At 56.3% G+C, this 23298-nt stretch overlaps 1 pseudogene across 1 annotated transcript; it reads left to right on the forward strand.

Moving 5' to 3' along the window:
- The first annotated feature begins 304 nt into the window (after positions 1-304).
- LOC306648928 (latent-transforming growth factor beta-binding protein 4-like) lies at positions 305-23086 on the forward strand (annotated as a pseudogene). The gene is made up of 30 exons (XR_013766946.1): positions 305-607; positions 3922-4113; positions 4283-4529; positions 4606-4707; positions 5071-5145; positions 5232-5354; positions 5823-5991; positions 6653-6807; positions 6926-7022; positions 7754-7885; positions 7971-8096; positions 8840-8965; positions 9441-9683; positions 10144-10268; positions 10357-10477; positions 11285-11413; positions 11820-11945; positions 12333-12455; positions 12644-12775; positions 14363-14494; positions 14573-14703; positions 16028-16173; positions 17402-17668; positions 17951-18021; positions 18243-18372; positions 18581-18727; positions 19736-19889; positions 20717-21099; positions 21453-21605; positions 22681-23086. The product of XR_013766946.1 is annotated as a latent-transforming growth factor beta-binding protein 4-like (transcript).
- The last annotated feature ends 212 nt before the right edge of the window (positions 23087-23298 follow it).

Here is a 23298-nt window from a genome sequence, read left to right on the forward strand (position 1 = left end):
GGCCCCCATTACCCTTTAAGAGTTTCCTCTTTATGGATTCAGCTCTGTCTGGGGGAAAAACTGCCCGCCCCCACCTGTTCCTTTCCCCGCCACTCCCCTGCGGGCCCCATCCACTTGTTGAAGCACGGGTGGGGACAGAGGGGGCGCCCCCTCCCCCTTGTGAGTCTAGCGCCCAGCCTTTGCGCCTCTGGCTAAGCGCCCAGCCCCACGCGCCCCCGCGCGGCCGCCGGGGAGGGAGTGGTGGGGAGGGGGGGCCTGAGCGGGGGCGCGGCCGCCCTCCCCCGCGGGCGGGCGGGCGCGGCCGGGCCCCTCGGGCGGGCTGGGGCGGCGTCGCGGCGGAGCGCGGCGCTGCAGCCATGGCGGGCGGCGCGCGGCTGTTCTGGGTGCCGCTATTGGTGCTGCTGGCGCAACTCGGGCTGCAGCCCGGGCTGGGCCGTCCCCGAGAGCGTCTCCGCGTGCGCTTCACCCCGGCGGTGTGCGGCCTGCGCTGCAATCCATGGGCCCACCGGCTCCCACTGTACCCCGACCTGCGCGCCCCGCAACGCCACCAGCGTGGACAGCGGCGCGCCCGGCGGGGCGGCCCCCGGGGGACCGGGCTTCCGCGCCTGTGAGTGCGAGGTGTTGCTCCCGAGGGAGGGTTTCCCCAAGGGAGAAGGATCCCGGAGATGGGGAGACAGTCCCCCCTGGGAGAAGGAGTCTAGATTCCGTGTGCAGGCGTGCTGGGGAAGCCCTGGGGAACTTAAGGAAGGAGGCTCCTAATTCCTGTTTGGGGAGAGTTGGTCCGGAGGGTCCTGCTTTTGCAAGCAGTGTGTGTTCTCAGGGACCTGTGGTGTCCCACGTGAGGGTGTTGGGGCCGGCTTTCTACCTTCGAGTCAAAGCGGGGATCTCAGAATTCAGAGTCCTGGGAGCTTTGGAAAGGGAGCCCAAATTCTGAGACTCTGAGTAATGGGACCCCAGGCATCAGGGGAGAGTTTCAGGGCTGCACGGGGGATGTCTCGGTCTCTGTGTCCGGGTGGGAAGGATTAAGAGAGTCCGCATGGGATGCCTGTGAGGCGAGGACTTGGGATGAGGAGAGCTGAGAGGCAAAGGGCCCAGAGAAAATGTGTGTGGGAGGGTGTCTCTCAAGACCTGAGTTGCAGGGAACCCACGTGCGACCGAGATCCAGATAAGAGATCTGTGGAGGGGGCGCCCCCTGGGGGAAGAGGAGACAAGAGGAGTGTGCACCCGGCACCCCTAAACATGGGGAGCCATCAAAGGTTCAGGTGAGGTGGGGAGGGCGTGCCACCTGTTGTCCCAGAGTTAGGGAATAGGTAGGCTCTCCGGGATCGGGTTCTCCCTGCCCCCCACCCCTCAGGCCCTCTGAAGTGGGGAGTGGGGGCCCCTGGCGCCGAGAACTAGCCCAGCCTGGCCCCCAGCCAGCCCAACCTCGGCCCGGCCGGCGTGAGCTCATCTCCCGCCTGAGACCCCGCCCGCTGCCACTCCCTCTCTCCTCCCCTTCCTCCCTCCTTCCTTTACTCCCTCCCAGCCCAGCCCCAACGCGCCCGTGCCAGGCGCCTTGCCCAGGCGTGTGCCAAGCCCTTGGAGGCGCAAGGAGGGGCATGCGAAGCGGGGGACTGACCTCGGCAGGACCTCAATGTCCTCAGCTCCCTGTTCTTCCAGGGTTTGGGGACGTGGTGTTGGCCTTGCCCATTCTGTGGCACACTGGGGTGTGGGCACCCTCAAGGAGCTGGGCTGGAGACCTTCACTCAGGCTGAGGAGAGAAATGCTTTCCAAAGCTAGGAAATGCTCCTAGACCTGGCTGACTTGCTACCACCCCATCAGAGACATTTCCCATTTTTTAAAATTCTTGCTTCCTGGGCCCAGCCACTCCAGGAGCCCATTAGAATAACCGAAGTTCTAGTCTGACTCTCCAAACTCTGGGAACCCAGATCCTAAGCTCCCTCCCTACCCCTATCAACAGATCCTAGACACCAGTTCCTCTAGTAAAGTTTCCCTCCCAGTTTTTTGAGGCAATCACGTCAAACTGTGCAACTCACCCGAGAACCCTAGTATTGTTCCTCCACTACCTCTCCCCACTTCCAGGAGAAACCCTATATCACAAACCCTATGCAATGATAACTCCCCTCCCCAGCTGAATTCTCTTCCTACAAAAGTCTCCCATTTTCTTATATTTCCAGCTGAGTCTTCCCCAGTTCCATCACATTCCTAATTTGTCTAAGTCTTGTACTTCCAGCTGTTCTCCTCCCCAAGAACTTTACATCCCATGTATTTTCAAAGAACCCTAGAGTTGGTCTGTATCAGGGATTCTCCCAAGAGGACTCCAGACATTGTGCTTCCCACGGGCAGCCATTAATGAAAAGACTGGGGCATCTAATCCCTTAGCTGTGAGGAGAGGTGGTTTCCACAGTATCTTAGGGTCCCAGCCAGTTAAGGCTCTTATGTTCTGGAGACTTCCAGGAATTCCATTTCTTCATCTAAGCCCTGTTCTCAACACCCTCAAACGCCACCCCCTAGAAGGTACTGGAGTCCTGTTCTCTAGGTAATTCTCCCCAAAAGGACTTGAAAGACTCCTTTGGATGAGAGCCTCAGTTTCCTCTAAGTGAGCCTTTCCCCGATCTCAGAAACCTTGAACCATCTTTGAACCCCAGAGTACTGCCCTCCAGTTGCTCTCTTCCCAGAACTCCTGTCCCCTGACCCTTCTAAATTGAAGTGGCTTCCCCTGTGTTTTCCTCTCTAGAGTTGTGGCTCAGAATCCCATACTCGCCTCCCCGGACAGCCCCGGCCGCCTGCGCCCTCCCCTCCGCACAGCTGTCTCCAGCTGTTTTCGGCTACCCGGGGGGAGAAGGGGAGGGGGTGCCCTCGAAAGACACGTCCGGCCTCCTTTGGCTCAACGGTCTCGGGGCTCCCCAAGGGTTCGGAATGCGGAGCCGCCGCCCTTCCCCCGCCGCACCCCTCTCTTTGTTTACCCCGCCGCACAGCTGGCAGTGCCCCGCCCAGAGGTGGCCTGGGGCCCAGCGAGGACGCGCAGAGGGGAGAGGAGGCGCGTCCCCGCGTGTTGCCCCGCCCGGTGCTACCGGAGGCGGGAAGGCAGAGCTAGAACTTTGGAACCCGAGTCTGAGGGGAAGTGGGCGGAGACTAGGGCGGTGGGCGGGACCTAGGCTCCAGCCAGCCTGGAGGTGGAGTGGGAGGGGCGTGAGTGAGCCTGGGCAAATCAGAGTGAAGAAGGGGGTGGGCGGGGCTAAAGGTGTCTGGTTAGGCGCCTTGATTAGGCGGGGTTTAGAATCGGGCTGGTGAAAGGTGAGGTGGGCGGGACTAGAAGGGGGGCATGGCCAGTAGTCAGAGCTGGACTGGCTCTGAGGGACTGTGGGCGGGCACAGAGTGCTAAGGAGATGGAGCTGGAAGCGGGGGAATTGTGCCAAGGAGTAACTAAAATGCGGTTTGAGTTGATGGAAGGGACCAGAACTGACTTGGAGAGGCTGAAACAGCAAGGACCCAGCCAGGCGACGGAATGGGCAGGGCTAAATGCTAAGGAAGAGCTAGCGTGCGCTGGGGGAGGCTGAGCCAGTAGGCGGGAATAGAGCTGTCCGGGCGGAGCTATAACGCCGTGTACTCCACTAGAAAGTGGGATCGGTGGAACTCGAGAACAACTGAAAGGAAAGTGAATGAAGAGCCAGAGGGCGTGGGGTACCACCTACTGGGTGGGGCTATATCATAGATGGCTGAACAATTGGAATTGACCAATACCGATGGACGGAGTTGGGGCGAGGCCAACAGACAGCTAAAGCTGAGTTTTAGAGTGAGTGATGCTTTGAGGGACTACTTATAATGTTGCCGGTCTGAGCTAGCTTGGATGCAATGGCTTCAGGGGTATCTGCCAGGCGTAGTGCCCCCTCGAATGTCTTCACTTTCTCCCCACCCCAGTCCTGTGTCCATTGATCTGTCACAACGGCGGCGTGTGCGTGAAGCCTGACCGCTGCCTCTGTCCCCCGGACTTCGCTGGCAAGTTCTGCCAGTTGCACTCTTCGGGCGCCCGACCCCCGGCCCCAGCCATGCCAGGCCTCACTCGTTCCGTGTACACCATGCCACTGGCCAACCATCGCGACGATGAACACGGTGAGGAAAGTGTAGCCAGAGTCCCCTTGATCCCTCTGCCAACCCACTGTTCTCCAACCCCAAATCTTGCTGACTTCTGGAGTACTTTTCACCAGCTCACCCTCCCATTTCAGTGCCAATCCATAAGAACCCTTGTGCACATCCTTTTGCCCGCTCTGCCTCCTTCCAGGCGTGGCGTCTATGGTGAGCGTGCATGTAGAGCACCCACAAGAGGCGTCGGTGGTGGTGCACCAGGTGGAGCGTGTGTCTGGCCCGTGGGAAGAGGCGGACGCCGAGGCTGTGGCTAGGGCTGAGGCGGTGGCGCGAGCGGAGGCGGCGGCGCCCTATACGGTGTTGGCACAGAGCGCGCCACGAGAGGACGGCTATTCCGACGTCTCAGGCTACGGTTATTGCTTTCGGGAGCTGCGCGGAAGCGAGTGAGAATAGGCCGATGGGGAGGGGTCCCCAAGTATGCCACCGCACGGGGGCGCGCTCACCCAACACTTCCCACAGTGTGCGTCTCCACTTCCGGACTCCGGACTCAAGAGGTCTGCTGCCGAGGGACTGGCTTGGCCTGGGGGGTTCACGACTGTCAGCCTTGCTCAGAGCACCTGGGTAAGCCCCAAGACGTCCCCGTCGGAACCGGGGAGAGAGGAGAATTTCTTTCCCCCTACTCTGCCCATAGATAAATTCTGTTCACAAATTTTAGTTACCTCTACCCAGTTGTGGGGATCATTCCAAGTCTAGATCTATGCATACCTTTCTGGTATTACCATCCCGTTTTCTAACTCTGGCAACTTCTTTTCTCAATCTGCCTTGGTCCCCATGGCATTCACTTCTGGAGCCTTGGAATTTACCTTCTCAGAACCAACTTAAGGCTGACACTGCACTCGAGCCACAACCCAACACCCTCAGTCCCTCCCACCATTTAGGCCAAGGCCAAATCGCGCCACACCTACCTCTCCCCTTTTTCCACAGGGAACTCCAACCGAGTGGGTGCCCCAGATGGACCTTGTCCGGCCGGCTTCGAGAGGGTTAATGGGTCCTGCGAAGGTGAGGAGCATGGGAGAGAGGGTCTTGGCTCTAAGGATGGGGCTGAATCCAGTCCCGACTTACGATGACTTCCCCAACCTTCACAGATGTGGATGAGTGCGCTACAGGTGGGCGTTGCCAGCACGGCGAGTGTGCCAACACGCGCGGCGGATACACGTGCGTCTGCCCCGATGGCTTTCTGCTTGACTCATCCCGCAGCAGTTGCATCTGTGAGCCGCCAGGATGGGGCTGAGGCAGGGTCCCAAGCCCCCACCACACCTCAGACCACCTCCCAGAGCATTCCTGAACACTTAATTCCCTCAGACCCCCCTCCAGATCCTTCCAAAGTCCTATGCCTCTCCTCAGTTGGTCTTAGACCACACTCAGAACCTATCGTGAGTCTTCGGACCCTCCAGGAACCCCTCAGACCTTTTGGATCCAGATCCCTTCAGATTTTCAAACTTTCTTGAGTTCCTCTTAGACCTACAAACCCACCCTTTCCCTCGACTACTAGATCATCTTGAGATCCTGAGGGCCTTCTCAGGTTCTCTCGATCACCCCATCAAACTCATCCCACAGTCCCCAGGCCTTCAGACCGCTTAGGTCTCCCCCAAGTACCCCCCACCCCCTTATCTCCCAGATCCCTCAGTTTTGAAGCACTCCCCAGCCCCTGAAGAATTTCCTCCCCCTCCCCCCAGCCCAGCATGTGATCTCAGAGGCTAAGGGGCCCTGCTTCCGCGTGCTCCATGATGGCGGCTGCTCACTGCCCATTCTATCTGCGCAACATCACCAAGCAGATCTGCTGCTGTAGCCGAGTGGGTAAGGCCTGGGGCCGAGGCTGCCAGCTCTGCCCACCTTTTGGCTCAGGTGAGTGCCTTCTGATGAGCCTGTCTGTTCCTAGCCCCGCTTAGAGTGCTCAGTCTAAGCCCCACCCTCTTAACTCTGAGGCTCACTACTCTTTTAACCCCACCGGGCCAGGCCCTCAACCTCTGAGACCCGCTGGACTCCACCCAGGTCTCCATTCTTAGCCACACCCACTCCACCCTGAGACACACCACTCTACAACTGGTCTGTCTCCTGAGGTCACCGTCAATCCCTGAGATACACAACCCCATCCCCAAGCTTTGGCTAAGTCCCCAGCTTCTGAAACACTGCCTTCAGCTCGGGGTTCCCCTTTTAGGCCCTTCCCTGAGACATGCCCCTCCTGGCATTCTAACTTCTGCTAAACAGCCCCACAAGAGCTGTTTCCTGGCGTTCAACTCAGTCCCTGTAGGCCACAACCACATTCTGCCCTCAACCCCAGTCCTGCCCATCCCAAATGGGAAAAACTTCTCATGGTCCTACCTTTAGCGCTCAGAGGTGACAGATTTTTTGGCCAGGGCATCAAGCCTATTCTAGCATCCAAGCCAAACCCCTGACACACTTCCAGACAAACCCAACCCCAGCCAATGCCCACCTTTAGACTCCCTGTTTCTCAATCCCCCTCTTTGGCCCTCTTCTTCTAACCTTCCCTCTTTCCTGTTCCTAGAGGGTTTTCGAGAGGTCTGTCCAGCTGGCCCTGGTTTACCCACTACTCAGCCTCTGACCTCCGCTACAATACCAGACCCCCTGGGCCAGGAAACCACCTCGAGTGTCCCTCAGCCAGCCACGTGGCCCCACCAGTCACCCTTCGGCCACCCATAGGTGAGTTGGCTTCTGAAGGAGGGGATGTCATTTTCAAGGATTTTCCCCAGGCAAAGGAAGAGAGAAACCAGGACAACCAAATTCAGGTCTTCACTTCCTGATATCCCTTCCTTACCAGGCTTTCTGCCCACACATAGACCTGAGCCCCCGGCCTGTCCCTGAGCTTCCCCTGCCCAGCATTCCTGCCTGGACTGGTCCTGAGATTCCTGAATCAGGTGGGGCAGAGAGATTTTGAGGGTGTTAATGGGGTTGATACAGGTGAAATTCTGGGGGAAGAGGCTCTGAGGTAAAGATACTAAGAAAAAACAGAGGGAATAAGAAATGGGGGCTGGGTGTTGGTGGCTCAGTGTAGAGCTCTTGCCTGACACATGTTAGGCACTGGGTTCAATCCTCAGCACCACAGAAAAATAAAAAAATGAATAAAAAAATAAAGGTTAAAAGTGGGTAGGAAGAAAGAAGAGTCAAAAGGGTTGGATAGTAGTTAGATCAGGTGCTGAATATGAATTGGGCTCAATTCTGTTAATTGAGCAAGCCATTTAAATTTTTTATGACTCAGTTTCTCATCCTGTAAAATGGGAATCACTGAATTTTCCATGAGCGATTGCTCATGTATTGGGCACCCAGTTAGTGCATAGTTAATGTTAGATAAGAAAATTATTTTTTGCAGAGGGCAGTCATAACCCATCTCAGACAGAGGATTCGAGAGCCAACTATTCAAAGATGGATACCTTGGGGTGGCATTGTGGGCAGAGGATTCTGGCAAAGGACCTGATGAGAATGTCCCATGATAAAGGAGAGCAGATTCCCATCTAAGATTGAGCTTGGGGAGGAGACCTGGATGAAGGTGTTTTAGGCAGGGGACTTGTACTGGGGGATCATACTGGAATGGAATGAACAAAGAATTCAGAATTGCGGGAACCTGGACTGACTGCGCCCCGCCACCCAGGTCCCTCCTCAGTCGTGTGTCAGCGCAACCCCCAGGTCTGTGGCCCAGGACGCTGCATACCTCGGCCCAGCGGTTACACTTGTGCGTGTGACTCGGGTTTCCGGCTCAGCCCCCAGGGCACCCGTTGCATCGGTGAGCTGGGCTGAAGGGCGGAGGCTGGACCGGGAGAGGGCTCTACCCTGTCACCTGGTGACCTGTCCTCCCTCCGTGCCCTCAGACGTGGATGAATGTCGGCGAGTACCCCCGCCTTGTGCTCCCGGGCGCTGCGAGAACACACCAGGCAGCTTCCGCTGCGTGTGCGGCCCGGGCTTCCGAGCCGGCCCGCGGGCTATGGAGTGCCTGGGTGAGAAATTCGCCCCGTCCAGCTCCAGGCCCCACCCAGCCTGAGTCTTGCTTCTGCTCTCCGTCCAGATCCGCTCCCGCCCTCCTTCGCCTCCCCACACCAGTCCAGTCCTTCTACTGCCTTGTCCTGCCGTGGCCCGGGCCCGCCTTGGATCTGCTCTCTCTTGGCTGTACCAGTGCCCTGCGGCCAAACTAGCTCTTCCTTTCAACTGCGCAGCCAGGCTCCGTCCCCATTGGCCCCGCCCCTCTCCCATATCCGACGAGCTCCCGGCCCTCAGGCCCCGCCTCTATCCTAAAATCGCTACAGCCAATCCCCTGAACACGACCCCTGATCCCACCCCTGTCACACCAGAGCCCTATCCCCAAAGTGCCGCTCCCTTCTTTTGCCCCGCTCCTGCCTTGCCTTTCTTTGCTGGTCCCCGAAGCTGCTCTTCCCACCCTTACCCTTCTCAGGCCCCGCCCTCCACGATTTGCCCCCTCTCACGGTCTCCCTTTCCGGCTGTGTGCTGGGAGGGTGTCCCCAGACCTTGCCCTGCCCTCCCGGCTCAGTCACCGTCTTCGCTCTACGCCCATTCACCCCCAAGCCCCACCCACCGCCCTTGCCCCCGCCCCAACCCGGCTCAGCCCCAAGCTGGGCCCCGCCCCTGCTCTCCCCCACCGCCTACCCCCGGCCACACACACCTCCCACCCGGCTTCCAGTCTCCGAGGACTGTCTGAGTCCCAGCTGCCCGGTTCTGCCCACAGACGTGGACGAGTGCCAGCGCGTGCCGCCGCCGTGTGACCGCGGGCGCTGCGAGAACACGCCAGGCAGCTTCTTGTGCGTGTGCCCCGCTGGGTACCAGGCAGCACCACACGGAGCCAGCTGCCAGGGTGAGGAACTGAGAGGGGCAGAAGGGAATGGGGTACAAGGGGAAGAGTATGGGGGCAGCGATGAGGGTTGGAGGGACTGAGCAATGGGGCAAGGGAGGCTGACTAACGGAGACTGAGGCTGGGTTGAGAACCAGATGTGTGGCCTAGCGTGACCTGGGTATGGAGAGGCCAGGTGATGAGAAACAAAGGCTGAATCATGGAAGCTGGAGAAGCAGAATGAAGAGGGATGGGGAGGTCAGTAATTGGGAAGAGGGGCAGAGTTATGGAAGACCCAGGAGGCTAGAGAGGCAGAGTTCTAGGATCTAGCCAGCTAGCTTAATCGGGATTGATGGAGGATGGAGAGTCCAAATGACATGGACAGGGAGGGGGAACATGGAGCATGTAAAGTCAGTGATGGAGGCCAGGGGGACATCAGGTGGATCATGGGGGGGGGGGCAAAGAAAAGCAGTGATCTGGGTCCCCTTGTCTCACACAGATGTGGACGAGTGCACCCAGAGCCCAGGCCTATGTGGCCGAGGGGTCTGTGAGAACCTGTCCGGCTCTTTCCGCTGTGTTTGCCCGACTGGCTTCCGGGGTTCGTTGTGTGAAGAAGATGTGGATGAGTGTGCCCAGGAGCCACCACCCTGTGGGCCAGGCCGCTGTGACAACACGGCTGGCTCCTTTCACTGTGCCTGCCCCGCTGGCTTCCGCTCCAGAGGACCTGGGGCCCCCTGCCAAGGTGAGGGTGCTGAGTCTAATCCTGCAGCCACTACTTGCTGTGGGGACTGAAGAGACATTGCACAGGCAGTGGTGGGGGTCAGAGGGACCAAGTGATATGCTCAGTGATGGAGGCCAGGTGCAGAGGGGTTAGATACTGAGAAGGCAGGAGGATCTGACTCTAGTCTTTCTCAAAATGAGAGTGCTCCCCATCCCTCTTCCCTTTTTGAATGATATCTTGTACTTGTGGGAACCCTGAAGAGGGAAGAACTCAGGTAGGGAGGCAACACAGAGAAGGGGGTGCCTTAGCTTCTGTAGCAACTGGAGAGACCACTAAGTAGGATGGCTTTGTCCTGGGAGGAGAGGACAGTCTGGCAAAATTCAGCAGGCTGGGTCAGGACTGAAATGTTGGGGTGAGCAGGGGTGGCAATGGGAGGGAATCCAGGCCCCTTCCTCAGCCTGACTGATCTCCTCTGCCCTAGATGTGGATGAGTGTGCCCGGAGCCCCTCGCCTTGTGCCTACGGCCGTGTGAGAACACAGAGGGCAGCTTCCAGTGCGTCTGCCCCACAGGCTTCCAACCCAATGCCGCTGGCTCTGAGTGCGAGGGTGAGGCCGGGGAGGGAGGGAGGTCCATGGGTGGGCAAGGCAGGAGTGAGACTGTTTCTTCAAGGCCTCTTTCTCCCCTGCGCCTCAGATGTGGATGAATGTGAGAACCGCCTGGCATGTCCTGGACAGGAGTGTGTGAACTCGCCTGGCTCTTTCCAATGCAGGGCCTGTCCTGCTGGCCACCATCTGCACCGTGGCAGGATGCACTGGTGAGATCAGACTCTGTGACCTGCAACCTGCATCATGACCCCCTGAGCCAGATGGTGACCCTGACCTGAGCTTACAACTTCCTGACCAGTACCTCAGTCACCTTACCTGGATCCCAACTCCCACAGCCTGATTGTAAACCTGACTGGACCACAGACCCCTGAACAGACAGTGATCCCTTACCTGGTCCATGATCTCAACTCTGAATATGACCTCCTGACTCTGAACACTAAACCTTGACTGTGACATTTGATCCTAACCTTTGCTGATAACCATGACAATTTTGATAGCAGTTAATCTCCTGACCCTGACTGTCACCTGACCATGAATGTGACCTGTGATCCTAACTATAACCCTGACCCTTGAACGTGACTCTCTTCTTTCTGCCCCTGTCCTTTCTCAGAATTTCTTCCCTGGAACCTAGTTAGGTCTTTTCCCTGACTTGACTCCTGACTTGAGGCAGAATCCTGGACTCTGACTGTAGCCTGTGATTCTAATTAGCCTCATTTCCAGTCATTGACTCTGATCCATTCGTTATTCAGCAGAATCCCATAGATGGTCTTGATTTATGATCCCTGTGCCATTCCAGAGTCCCTTCCCTTTACCCTAGGATCCTGGCACAGGGAATTTCCAGACACCAAACCCACAGGAATCTCAGTCCCCAGACCAGGAATTACATCTGCTATGGAGTCCTCACCCAGGTTTCTACTCAAGGCATTTTCCATCACCTCCCCTGACCGCTGTGCTCCAAGAGGATGTGTTCAGTGTGCCCCTAGACTGGACCCCTTCTGAAACCCCCGCTCCCACAGATGTGGACGAATGCAGTTCTGGCGCCCCCTGCGGTCTCCATGGTCACTGCACTAACACCGAAGGCTCCTTCCGCTGCAGCTGTGCACCAGGGTACCGGGCGCCATCGGGTCTGCCTGGGCCCTGCGCAGGTGGGCAGGTTGGGGAGAACGGGAAAGCCTGGGAGTTGGTGCTGTGATTTGCCCACTGGGGACTTAGAAGTGCAGTAAAGGACTGTGGGAGCCGGGGGCTGTGGGTGCACCCGTGTAATCCCAGTGATTTGGGAGCTGATCAGGAGAATTGCAAGTTCAGGGCCAGCCTCAGCAACTTAGTGAGATCCTGTCTCAAAAAATAAAAAGGGCTTTGGGATGTAGATCAGTGGTAAAAACGCCCCTGGGTTCGATCCGCAGTACCAATAAACTAAAAGTGTGTGTGGAGGGGTGCGGTGGAAGGAATTTAGGCATGGGTTATGTGGGGTGCTGTTTGGGGGCAGGGCCTAGTTCTGGGGGAATGGGTCGGGTGACCCCGCAGCCCAGCCGCATCGCAAGCATTCCCTAGATGTCAATGAATGTCTGGAGGGCGACTTCTGCTTCCCTCACGGAGAGTGCCTCAACACTGATGGTTCCTTTGCCTGTACTTGTGCTCCCGGCTACCGGCCCGGACCCCGCGGAGCATCTTGTCTCGGTCGGTACTCAGGCTGCTCCTACCTAAGGAAAGGGGCGGCCTTATAGCAGGAAAAGGAGGGGTAGGGAGAAGAAAGTAGAATCCGGGTGTCTAAATTTTTTTATCTGGAGTGGTCCTAAATCATGGGGGCGGGTCTATGGGGAGTTTCAGGTGGTGAGCGTGGAGGGGAGGGGCATGGGAAAGGGCGGGGTCTGCGTAGCTGGGCAGTGATTGGCAGGGACTGTCCTAAAACCCTGGGGCTGGTAGGCAAGGGCGGTGCCTGAGGCGGGTCAGGAAGGCGTTACAGGCCTGGGAGCGTGGAGGGGCGGGGAAAGGGCCGCGGAGGGTGCGGTCTGGAATGAAAGCAGAGGAGGAGGTGGGTCCGGGTTTGCACGCTTTATCCTGCAGACGTGGATGAGTGCAGCGAGGAGGACCTTTGCCAGAGCGGCCTCTGTACCAACACCGACGGCTCCTTCGAGTGCGTCTGTCCCCCGGGACACCGCGCAGGCCCAGACCTCGCCTCCTGCCTGGGTGAGAGGCCCCGCTCTGTCCAGACGCCTCCTCGCCGCGCTCCTCTTTGCTTGCCACGCACCTTGCCGCTTCTTCCCTGCGCCTCTCTGCTCCCCGCCTCCCCATTCTCCTTCCTGCTGCTTCTTGACTCCCTCACCTTGCTTGCCTCCTTTGCTTCCCACATCTGACCGCCTTGCCTCCCTCCTCAGACATTGATGAATGTCGTGAGCGGGGCCCCGCCCTGTGCGGGTCTCAGCGCTGTGAGAACTCCCCCGGCTCCTACCGCTGTGTCCGGGACTGCGATCCGGGCTATCACGCGGGCCCCGAGGGCACCTGTGATGGTGAGACGAACCCCCACCTCCGCCCCCTGCGAGGGCTTGCTGGAGTCTGCTCCCATGGGGACCGAGGAGGGACACCTTGCCCTGCAAACTTGGAGAAGGGGAAGGGGCCCCCAACCAACGCACCCTTTACAACTCCATCTCGCCCTCTCTCTGGTGGGAAGAAGCCACCCTCGGGTCACTGATTTTCTTGTGGAGGCCGGGCATGAGGGAGCTACACCTACCCCCCAACCAGGGCAAGCCAGAAAGCCGTCTGTGCCCCACCTGTAAGCTTGAGCCCATTTTTAAGGAAATAACCTCACAAAGCTATTGCTTGCCAGAATTGTTGAGACCTGCCCCTTCCAGTGGGCCCGTGGGTTAGAACTTCTGCACATGCCCTTTTCCCACCCTCCACCGCTCCTCTGCCTCTAGCTGCCCCTCCAAAGAGGCCCAGCCCTGACTGCCATCCTTTCCTCTGTGAAATTCCCCCCAAATGTCTCCAAGCACTGGGTCTTGCCCCTTTAAGCTCCGCCCTTCCGTTCATCCTTCTTGACTCAGTTCTTCCCATTCCAGAGACGTCTGCAGCCCTTGGAAACACATAGGTCCAACTCTCCCCATCTCTCCTCTGCCCTTAGACCTAGCCCGTGGGTCCACTTCCATTTTGCAGGTCTTCCCTCCACTTCCCCCTATCCCTCCTTCCTCTCTGCCTCCACCCCGTGCTTTCAGACTCCAGCAGAGGACTGATGGATGGGGCTGGCTAATTGTATATATGTGTCTATCACACACACACACACACACACACACACACACATATTTTTCTTTTCCTGGAACCCATGAAACAAAACAACTGTAGGCTGCCTTTGGCTCTCTGGTTGCTAAACCTCTGACTCCTGGAACCCTAGTGTCATGAGATTCATTCATTCCACAAGAATTCAAGTACCTACTATGTGCCAGACAAGGGTCACAACAGGAAACAAGTCAAACAAAACCCCCTGTCTTCATGGAGCTAACATTTGGTATATGTGTGTGTGGTGGGCAGAGACTTCTTTCCTCCCTGCCTTAAGTATGTACATAAATTCAGGATTCATTCAAGAAATAGTTTTCGGGCACCACCTCTGCGTCAGGTTCTATTCTCTGTCCTGAGGATACACCAAGGAGTAGGACAGACAGAGATCCCTGCTGATGTGCAGTTTGCATTCTAGGAAGGCGATAGTGTCCATTCCAATAAGTAGGCAGATACAATATTAGGTTTAAGAAAGAAAACAAGGCAGGGTGAATGGACAGAGCTGACAGGCAGCTAGGGAGGGGCGTGAGGATGAGGAGGGTTTGACCTAGCCGCTGGTGAAGTGAGGGAGGGAGTCCTGCAGATAACTTGAGAGAGGTATGTACTTGGCAAGTACTTGGCCCTAGGTGGGACCATGTTTGGATTTTTGAGAAATGGTGATGAGGACTTAAGAATTGTCTACCCTTGTTGATGTCCAGAAGCTCAGACTCCTGGAATACCAGATTCATAGAGACTTCTGACTCTTGGGCATGGCAAAGTGGCATTAGGAACCATGACTCCAAGCCTGTAATTCTCTTCCCCTCCATTTCCTCCTTGCTTTCTGGCAGATGTGGATGAATGCCAAGAATATGGCCCTGCAATTGTGGAGCGCAGCGTTGTGAGAACACCCCTGGATCCTACCGCTGCAACGCCAGCCTGTGACCCCGGCTACCAGCCCACGCCAGGGGGTGGATGCCAGGGTGGGTACCCACTGGATGTTGGCTGAGATGGGTGGAAGGGTGGAAGGTTCAGAAATACCTTACTATTGGTGATTGCAGATGTGGACGAGTGCCGGAAACCGGTCCTTCTGTGGTGCCCATGCCGTGTGCCAGAACCTGCCTGGATCCTTTCAGTGCCTCTGTGACCAGGGCTACGAGGGGGGCGCGGGACGGGCGTCACTACTGCGTGGGTACGGGGCTCCAGGGGGTGGGTGAGAGCAGAGGGTAGGGGTGAGAGGTGGGTCAGGCCCTGCCCCTCTCCATACATCTGGAGAAATCTGAACTTAGGGCCGTAGAATTTAGCTCTTGCAATATAAGATCAGCTTCATGTCAGTCAAAATTCTGCTAGTGGGCAAGTGACAGAAGCCTATTCATCAAGTTTAATTTTTTTTTTCTGTGTAGTTTAAAAATATATCTCTCTCTAATAGGTTATGTGAAAGATTGCTGAACACAACAAATTGAAAGAACTGTAAATGTACACCTGTGATCTAGATTCTATTTTATATCATTTTCTTTATAATTGCTTTCTCACACAACTATCCATAGATCCAGCTAATTTTTTGGACAAATTTAAGAGTCAGTTGTAAGCCAGGCATGGTGGTACACACCTGTAATTTCAGTGACGTAGGGGGCTGAGGCAGGGAGACCACAAGTTCAGGGCGGGTGGGCAAGTTGGTGAGACCTCAGTCTCAAAATAAAATATGAAAAAAAAGGACTGGGGATGCAGCTCAATGGTAGAGCACTGGCCACTCCCTCGGTTCAATCCCTAGTACGACACACACACAAAGGTGAACTGTAGGCATCGATGCATTTCCTCCTTAGTTCTTCAGTCTTCATATCATGAACTAGAGTTCAATGGTGTTTATAGATATTTTCATTTGAGGTCCAATTTACATGCAGAGATGGCAGAGATGTGCATGAATCTTAATTCATATTCTCTGGGTTTTAAGAAACAGGCTTTCTTTTAAAAAGGAATTAAAATTGCAAAGTTCTGGGATATATTTGAACTTTGGGCATAACTGGATCCAGGAATTATAATGAAGCCATCTCTGTCTCTGTGTCCCTCTCTCAGCTCTGCTTCCCTCTGTGGGATTTATTTTTAGGCAGCCTCTCTCTTTACAATGACAGGGGTGGCCCTGGCAAGTCTGGGCTAGCATCTTTACCTGGACTGTGCTAGATGGCTAGAGATAAAGGGGAAGGTTCCTTTTCAGCATTTCCAGCAAAGTTCCCAACTGGGTTTGACTGGCCCAGTGTGGTCACCGCCTGCCTCTGAACCAGAGAAATGGAGTGATCTGGTGAAGTCTGCCTCAGAGTAGATTTAGCCCTATTCAAAACACATTAGTTGAAATTGGAGAAGCACGGAGCTCCCAAGGGAAAATCAGGATTCTTTACCAAAAGGAAAGGTCTGACGGGCTCATCATAAAGATTTTATATTTGAAAGCTCAGAGTTTCAGACTTTTGGAACCATAGAAGTTCATAACCATTGAATCCTTTTCCCTTATCTCCTGCTCACAGATGTGAATGAGTGTGAAACATTGCAGGGTGTCTGTGGAGCTGCCCTTTGTGAAATGTTGAAGGCTCCTTCCTGTGTGTCTGCCCTACCAGCCCTGAGGAATTTGACCCCATGACTGGACGCTGTATTCCTCCACGGACTTCTGCTGGTGAGACTAATATGGCTATTTAACTGATGGCTGCTGGTTGCACTTGAAGATGATGTGCCCTGATGTGGACAGCTGCCACCAGTTAAATGCTACTGCAATGGAACCAGACGGACCTAGATCCTGGAGAACTAGATTCTGGCCCTGACTCTGTCACATTCCTTTACTCAACAGTGTTCACAGGACATGCACTGTGTTCAGGTCCTATTCTGGGCACTGAGGACAGCAGTGACTGAGAAAGATAATTCTCTGTCCATAGAGGCACACAAGTCAATGGGGCAGACAGCAATATCACCAGAGAGTGACAACCCAGAGGAATGAGGACTGGCAGGAAGGAAGCAAGGCCAGAAGGAACATGGCTGTGATGGGAAAAGCCTAGGGGCTTTTTGGAGGCGTTGCCTGGTCCAGCCTGAGAAAGGAGGAGGGAGGGTTTCCTGGAGGAGACAAGGTCTAAACTTAGAGCAGGAGGGTGAGTGGAAATGAGGAGGTATGTGGCAGGGTCTTCTGGGCAGAGCCCACAGCAAGAGGAAAGGCCGGCTAAGGCAGGAAAGTACCTGGCATGTTGAAGGAGCCAAATAAGCTCACCATGGCATGATTTGGAGAGCAGAGGAAGGGGAGGGACAGTGCTAGAACATACTGGCTAATCACGGAGGTTGGACTTTGCCCCAGGGTGTCCTGGCACCTTGGAAGGGTTTTAAGCAGGAAAGGTGCATACTCCGATTTTGAAACCTCCCTCTGAGAACTCTGTGAAAGTGAAGAGGGGTAACGCTGGAGGCTGGGGCAGGGATCCAGAGAGGAGAGGACAGGTTTGGACCAAGGCAGGGGCCAGGGGAAGGGAAGGAGAGTAGGCAGGAGAGACACCCAAGAGGCGGTGTGGACATCTTTTGGGGCTGCCTGGGTGCGGAGGCTGCAGGAGAAGGCCTCGGTGTGGGGAGAAGACTGGGAGCCAGTTTGTGGGATGTGAAGGCGGTGAGGCCCCTAGGGGGCCAGGGAGGCGCCCTCCCCACGGTGGGAGGTGAGACACCTGGGAAGCGTAAGGCCAAGGCACAAGATGTAGAGGGTCAGGTGACAGTGGTAGAAGGGTAGGTGGGTGAAGGGGTGTAGTCTGATTCTGCCACTGATGGCTGGTGCCCTCTGGGCCTCAGTTTTCCCATTTCTGACTTGGGGGCCTGGGAGGGGAGGGGTGCTGGGGACCCAACAGAGCCTGAGCTAAAGCTCCTTGTTTCCCCAGCTGCACTTCCAGGTTCACAGCCCCAGGCACCTGCCAGCCCCAACCTGCCGGCCAGGCCACCCCCACCATCCCCACCCCGCAGACCCAGCACACCTAGGCAGGGTCCTGTGGGCAGCGGGCGCCGGGAGTGTTACTTTGACACAGCAGCCCCAGATGCATGTGACAACATCCTGGCCCGGAATGTGACATGGCAGGAGTGCTGCTGTACTGTGGGCGAGGGCTGGGGCAGTGGCTGTCGCATCCAGCAATGCCCAAGCACCGAGACAGGTGGGTGGTAGGCTGGTGGGTGGACACAGGGCTGAAGGTTTGGGTGGGAGTAGAGGGGCACGGGAGTAGAAAGGGGGACACATTTGGACACGGCACTGGGCTGCTGATACTGCCAGGGAAAGAATGAGCCACCAGCCACTAGGTGGGTGTGGGTGGGGCATGAGGCTGAGAAGTGGTCACTATCTGGCAGAGAGGCCTGAACGCTTGGGCAGGAGGTAAAGGTAAGCACAGGGCAGGGACTGGGACTCGGGGGTCCTGGACCAGCCTTTTCTCTCTGTGCAGCTGAATATCAGTCATTGTGCCCCATGGCCGGGGCTATCTGGCGCCCAGTGGAGACCTAAGTCTAAGGAGAGGTGAGACCAGATTTCAACCCCCCAACCCCTGTCGGACACCAGACTGTCCCCACCCTGTCTGTGTCTCTTCCTGTTTATCTCTGTCTCTGGCCCTATTTCTCTGTCTCAGTCTCCATCCCCCGACCCCAGCCCTCCGTTTGTCTCTCCTGGTCATACGTGGCCATCACACACTTCCCTCGCCCAGCTGATCCCACACCCATCTCTCTTCACCCTTCCTGCAGATGTGGACGAATGTCAGCTCTTCCGAGACCAAGTGTGCAAGAGCGGGGGTCTGCGTGAACACGGCCCCAGGCTACTCGTGTTATTGCAGCAATGGGTACTACTACCATGCTCAGCGGCTGGAGTGTGTTGGTATGAGCCCCATTCACCATCATCTTCCCTTTCAATCCCTGGCCATGCCAGCCCCAACTTGGAATGCGGCCATCACAGCGGGAAGTCCTTCCTGGAGTCTAGACTCCATCTATCACAGTGTCAATGCACCCAGGAGAGAGAGAACTTGAAAAGGGAGAGGGTGGGTGGACAGGGCTGCCTCTTAACCACCCCCTCTATGCCTCCCTAGATAATGACGAGTGCGCTGACGAGGAGCCAGCTTGTGAAGGAGGCCGCTGTGTCAACACGGTGGGCTCTTATCACTGCACGTGCGAGCCTCCGCTGGTGCTGGACGGCTCGCGGCGCCGCTGCGTCTCCAACGAGAGTCAGAGCCTGGGTAACTCCACCCCGGCCCGCCTCCGCGTGTTACGCCCCACCCTGGCCCTGCCCCCGCTCGGGGGCCAATCTCCTCTGGCTCCACCTCACGCCCGCACGGGCCACGCCTCCGTCAGGTCAACGCCCCTCGCGCTCTCGGAGAAGGCCACGCCCCCTCGGGCCCTGCGTCTTTGTGTCTCAGATGCGAGTTTGCCTGGTGGTGAAGGTTTTATAGGCAGTCTGCCCCTTACTGGCTCGTGTACACGTGCATGTTGCATATCTCTTGCACCCAGTTGCCCTCTTGCACGTTGGGTGAAGAGCCCTTACCTTATAGTGTGGAACTTTGTAAGGGTAGAAGGGAGCCTCGCCTTACTAAGTGCTAAATGATTGCTACTTGTTCAGGTCTCTGTGGGTTTGTCTTTTGGATTTTATATGCATTTCTGACACTCTGGATCTGTCTTTGTTTCCAGGTCCCTTTGTCTTTGTTTCTCTGAATCTTTTGTTTTCCTATTTCTTGGAATCTTTGACTCTTTGGGTGTTTATCTCATTGGGTCCTTTCTTCCTCCCTCTCTCTCTAGACCTCTGTCAGTCTTTCTTGAGTTTCTCTCATATACTCTCTGTGTGTCTTCCCATCTCTGTTTTTGCCCTCTGGCCCAAAGTCTCTTCTTTCATTTTCTGTTCCTACAATATCCCCCACACCAAGAGACTTCAAACAATGCTCAGAGAAGGGAAGCAAGGGCCCCAAGGTCACAAAGCCCTCTAGAGCTGGATTTGGGTAGCACCTTTCAGATCCCATCTCCAGGCCTCTTCTGTCCTCTCCTCCTACACAGCAGCCTCCTTTCAAAATAAGCTTTGTCCTTAATCCAGAACCCTGGACCTACCTCAAAGGGCTTCTGAGAGTCACATCACAGCTGAGGAGAAGAATCTGTTGACAGGCAGAAGGTGGCTGAGCTCCAGCAGGGGAGGGGGCTCAGCATCTGGGAGGATGCAAGTGCTTCTCCACCCTGATGCATCCTGTCACCACCTGCAGATGACAATCTGGGAGTGTGCTGGCAGGAAGTGGGGCCTGACCTCGTTTGTAGTCGCCCACGGCTGGACCGTCAGGCCACCTACACAGAGTGCTGTTGTCCTCTATGGAGAAGCCTGGGGCATGGACTGTGCCCTCTGCCCTGCCCAGGACTCAGGTACTGCCACTGGCCTAGGCTGCACTCAGGGCCCTGCCCCTTAGGCTTCTAATCCAGGCCCTTGGACTTCCCAGTCTTGGAACTACAGATCCCCCAATTGGCACCTTAACCCCCATATCATAGCCCATACCCAAATCTTAGTTCCCAAGCAAAATACCAAAGACTTCCAAGTCTCAATGACAGAAATCTTACGTCTAGATTCAGCAGATCCCAGAGTTCCAGCCCCATAGGTTCCTGGGAGCTGGTTTCTTGTACCCTCAACTCCTGGTCTCTAAAACCCCAAGACACAACCTTTGAGATGCCCTCTCCCAAATCCTGGACCCTTAGACTTCAGATACCAGCTATGCAGACCCCACTATCCTGGCCCACAGCCTTCTAGGTCTTTAGATCTCCAGGCCCCAGTGGCTCAGACCCCTCCCATGCATCCTGGCCCCTCAGGATGGTAATCCCTGGGGTTTCCTAGTCCTGATCCATAAAACACTTTTATCTTGTTTCTCCAGGTCCCTAGTCCTAGCTCCATGGGTCCCCCCAAATTCTAGCACCTTGGATTCTAATTCGTAGTTGTAGTATTCAGTACCCGATCCCAGTACCTCTGAATTAGTCTCAGCCCCCAGATCCTTGATCCTGACTCCAGACACCCATAATGCTGCCCCTCCAATCCAGCTCCCTCCTTTTAAGCCCCTCCCACCCAGGCCTCAGCCCAGGGCCCTTCCCATCCTCTGCTTTGGGCTTCTCTTCCCAGAGATGAGGGGTGGAGGAGTGGAGGGGTAGAGGGGCGGGTACAGATGCATACAGAGATGATTGTGTGGCTTGGCTTCTGTTTGCAGATGACTTTGAGGCCCTCTGCAATGTGCTGCGCCCCCCCTGCGTATGGCCCCCCTCGGCCAGGTGGCTTTGGGCTCCCCTATGAGTATGGCCCGGACATAGGTCCCCCTTACCAGGGCCTCCCCTATGGGCCCGAGTTGTACCCACCACCTGTGCTGCCCTACGACCCCTACCCCCCCCCCCCCCGGGCCCTTTGCCCGCCGGGAAGCCCCCTATGGGGCACCACCCTTCGACATGCCGGACTTTGAGGATGATGGTGGCCCGTATGGTGACTCTGAGGCTCCTGTGCCACCCAGCCGGGGCACCGGCTGGCCCTACCGGTCCCGAGACACCCGTGGCTCCTTCCCAGAGCCTGAGGAGTCCTCTGAAGGTCGAGGCTACACTGGTGAGCACCGTGGGCCAGTGTTGGACCAAGATGAGGAGGGAGACCTACAGAGACAAGAGGGAGGGAGGGAGAAACCAAAAGAGAAGAAAGGAGGAGAGATGGGCAGAGGGGAGCAACAAAGAGGATCAGAGAAATACCAGGAGAACAACGGAGCAATGGGGACAGGAAAGCTAGGCGAGCTAAGTGAGTAAAGCCCATGGCCCCACAGTGTCCCCGAGCCCTGGAGCAGGAAGGCAGCTTAGAATGATACCCAGGGGCACTGACACTGGGACACTCGTGTGGAGTGTTTGGGTGGGGGATGAGGAGACCAGAGGCAGAAGTCTTGACTCCCGGGGTCCCGGGGGTCTCCACAGACGCCCTGGCCGAGCCCTACGAGGGGCTGGAGGCCGAGGAGTGTGGGATCCTGGATGGCTGTGCGCATGGCCGCTGTGTGCGCGTTCCTGAGGGCTTCACCTGCGACTGTTTCGACGGCTACCGCCTGGACATAACCCGCATGGCCTGTGTTGGTGAGGGGCAGCCGGGAGAGGCAGGACTCGCCCAGAGCGGGTGGGATTCCCCATGGAGGTGGGTGGTCAAGAATACCTGGGAAGAGCCAGCTGGAAGGGAGTGAGTCCTAATTAGGGGTGGGGCTTGGCTGAGGAGATGAGGTCAGGGTTGGAGGAAGGCCAGGTTTGAGCACAGGGCTGGTGGGGCTGGGTCCAGAAGCAGAACGAGGAGTAGAGTCCTGCAGGTGCCATTCCTAAGGACTGCCAGTGCTACCTTGGGCAGTCTGCCTGGCCTCTTTGGAAAGTCTGTCTTCCTACCTGTAAAATGGGAATATCAATCATGTCTGCCTAGGCAGGGGTAAAGCCCAGTGATGGCACTCTGGAACTCCAGGCGAGTCTGACAGACCTGGCTCCGTCCAGCAACTTGCTTTGTGACCCTGGCAGGTCGCTGTCCCTTGCTTAGCTTTTCTCATCTGGAAAGTGGCTATAGTCAAAGAACCCATTTTACAGAAGAGTTGTGAGCATCGTCAACACTTTCCTAGTAACTGAGACCTATGTGTAAACTGAGGCTTGGAGAAGAGAATTGAGCTCCCTGAAGTCTCACAGCCAAGAAATAGCAGGGGGCTGGGCACCCAGAGACTGGGAGAGATGGCCCCAGACCCACTGCCTGGTGTGGGCTTGCTGTGAGACACTGAGCAAGGGCCTTTCCCACGCTGGCCTCAGTTTATACACATGTAAAACAGGATCGCAGGAGCTACCTCACGGGGCTATTAGGAAAATAAGATTAATGCAGGTCGCGTGTTTACAATATCTGGTGTGAGGTAATAAGTGTTTACTGATGTTGATATCATCAGTATTATTTTCCTAGCAAAAACCTAGTGATGCAGCTACCATACCGATCTTGTAAGGTCCAGATGAGGCACAGAGCAGTTAAGCCACCTGCCAAGGCTCACACAGCCAGCTGGCCGGGTTCGAGTCCAAATAAGACAGGCTCAACATCCCACATCCATACTCCTGCCCCACCAGTCCCAGGGGCCAGGGAGGCCGGCTGCTGTGTCCAGAGCCTTGAGCAGCATTCCTTCAACCCCCTCCCCAGACATCAACGAGTGTGACGAGGCAGAGGCGGCCTCCCCGCTCTGTGTCAACGCGCGCTGCGTCAACACCGATGGCTCCTTTCGCTGTATTTGCCGTCCAGGATTTGCACCCACACACCAGCCACACCACTGCGCACCTGCGCGGCCCCGCGCCTGAAACCTACCCAACGCCTGCGCTTAGGACCATACCGCACGCACGTGCTGCCCGCTAGTGCGCATGCGCACCGGGAGTCTGCTGGGACAGATAATGGACATAGGATTAACAGACTCTAGGAGCACCCCTTCCCTGCTCCCGCCACCCCCAGCCCCTCTCACCCGCGCCCTGGGCCTGGCCTAGTCCTTGGTTCCCTTCACATTCTCTCTCCCTTTTATAAAATTTTCAATTAAAAACACCTATTTTGTACCTTTTGCCTCTGCCTGCCTTTCTTTTTTTTTTTTTAATCTGGCTCCAGAGTCTGTTTTAAATTACACACACACTGATGCCATATCTAACTCAATTTCCATGACTCTGAATCTACAATCCGATGTGTGTGGTGCTGGAGATTGAATACATGCCAGGCTAGCACTCTGCCAAATGAGCTACATCTCTCTCTCTCTCTCTCTCTCTCCTCTCTATCTCT

This window comes from Sciurus vulgaris (assembly GCF_902686455.1).
Source record: "Sciurus vulgaris genome assembly, chromosome: 17".
NCBI classification, from domain to species: Eukaryota; Metazoa; Chordata; class Mammalia; order Rodentia; family Sciuridae; genus Sciurus; species Sciurus vulgaris.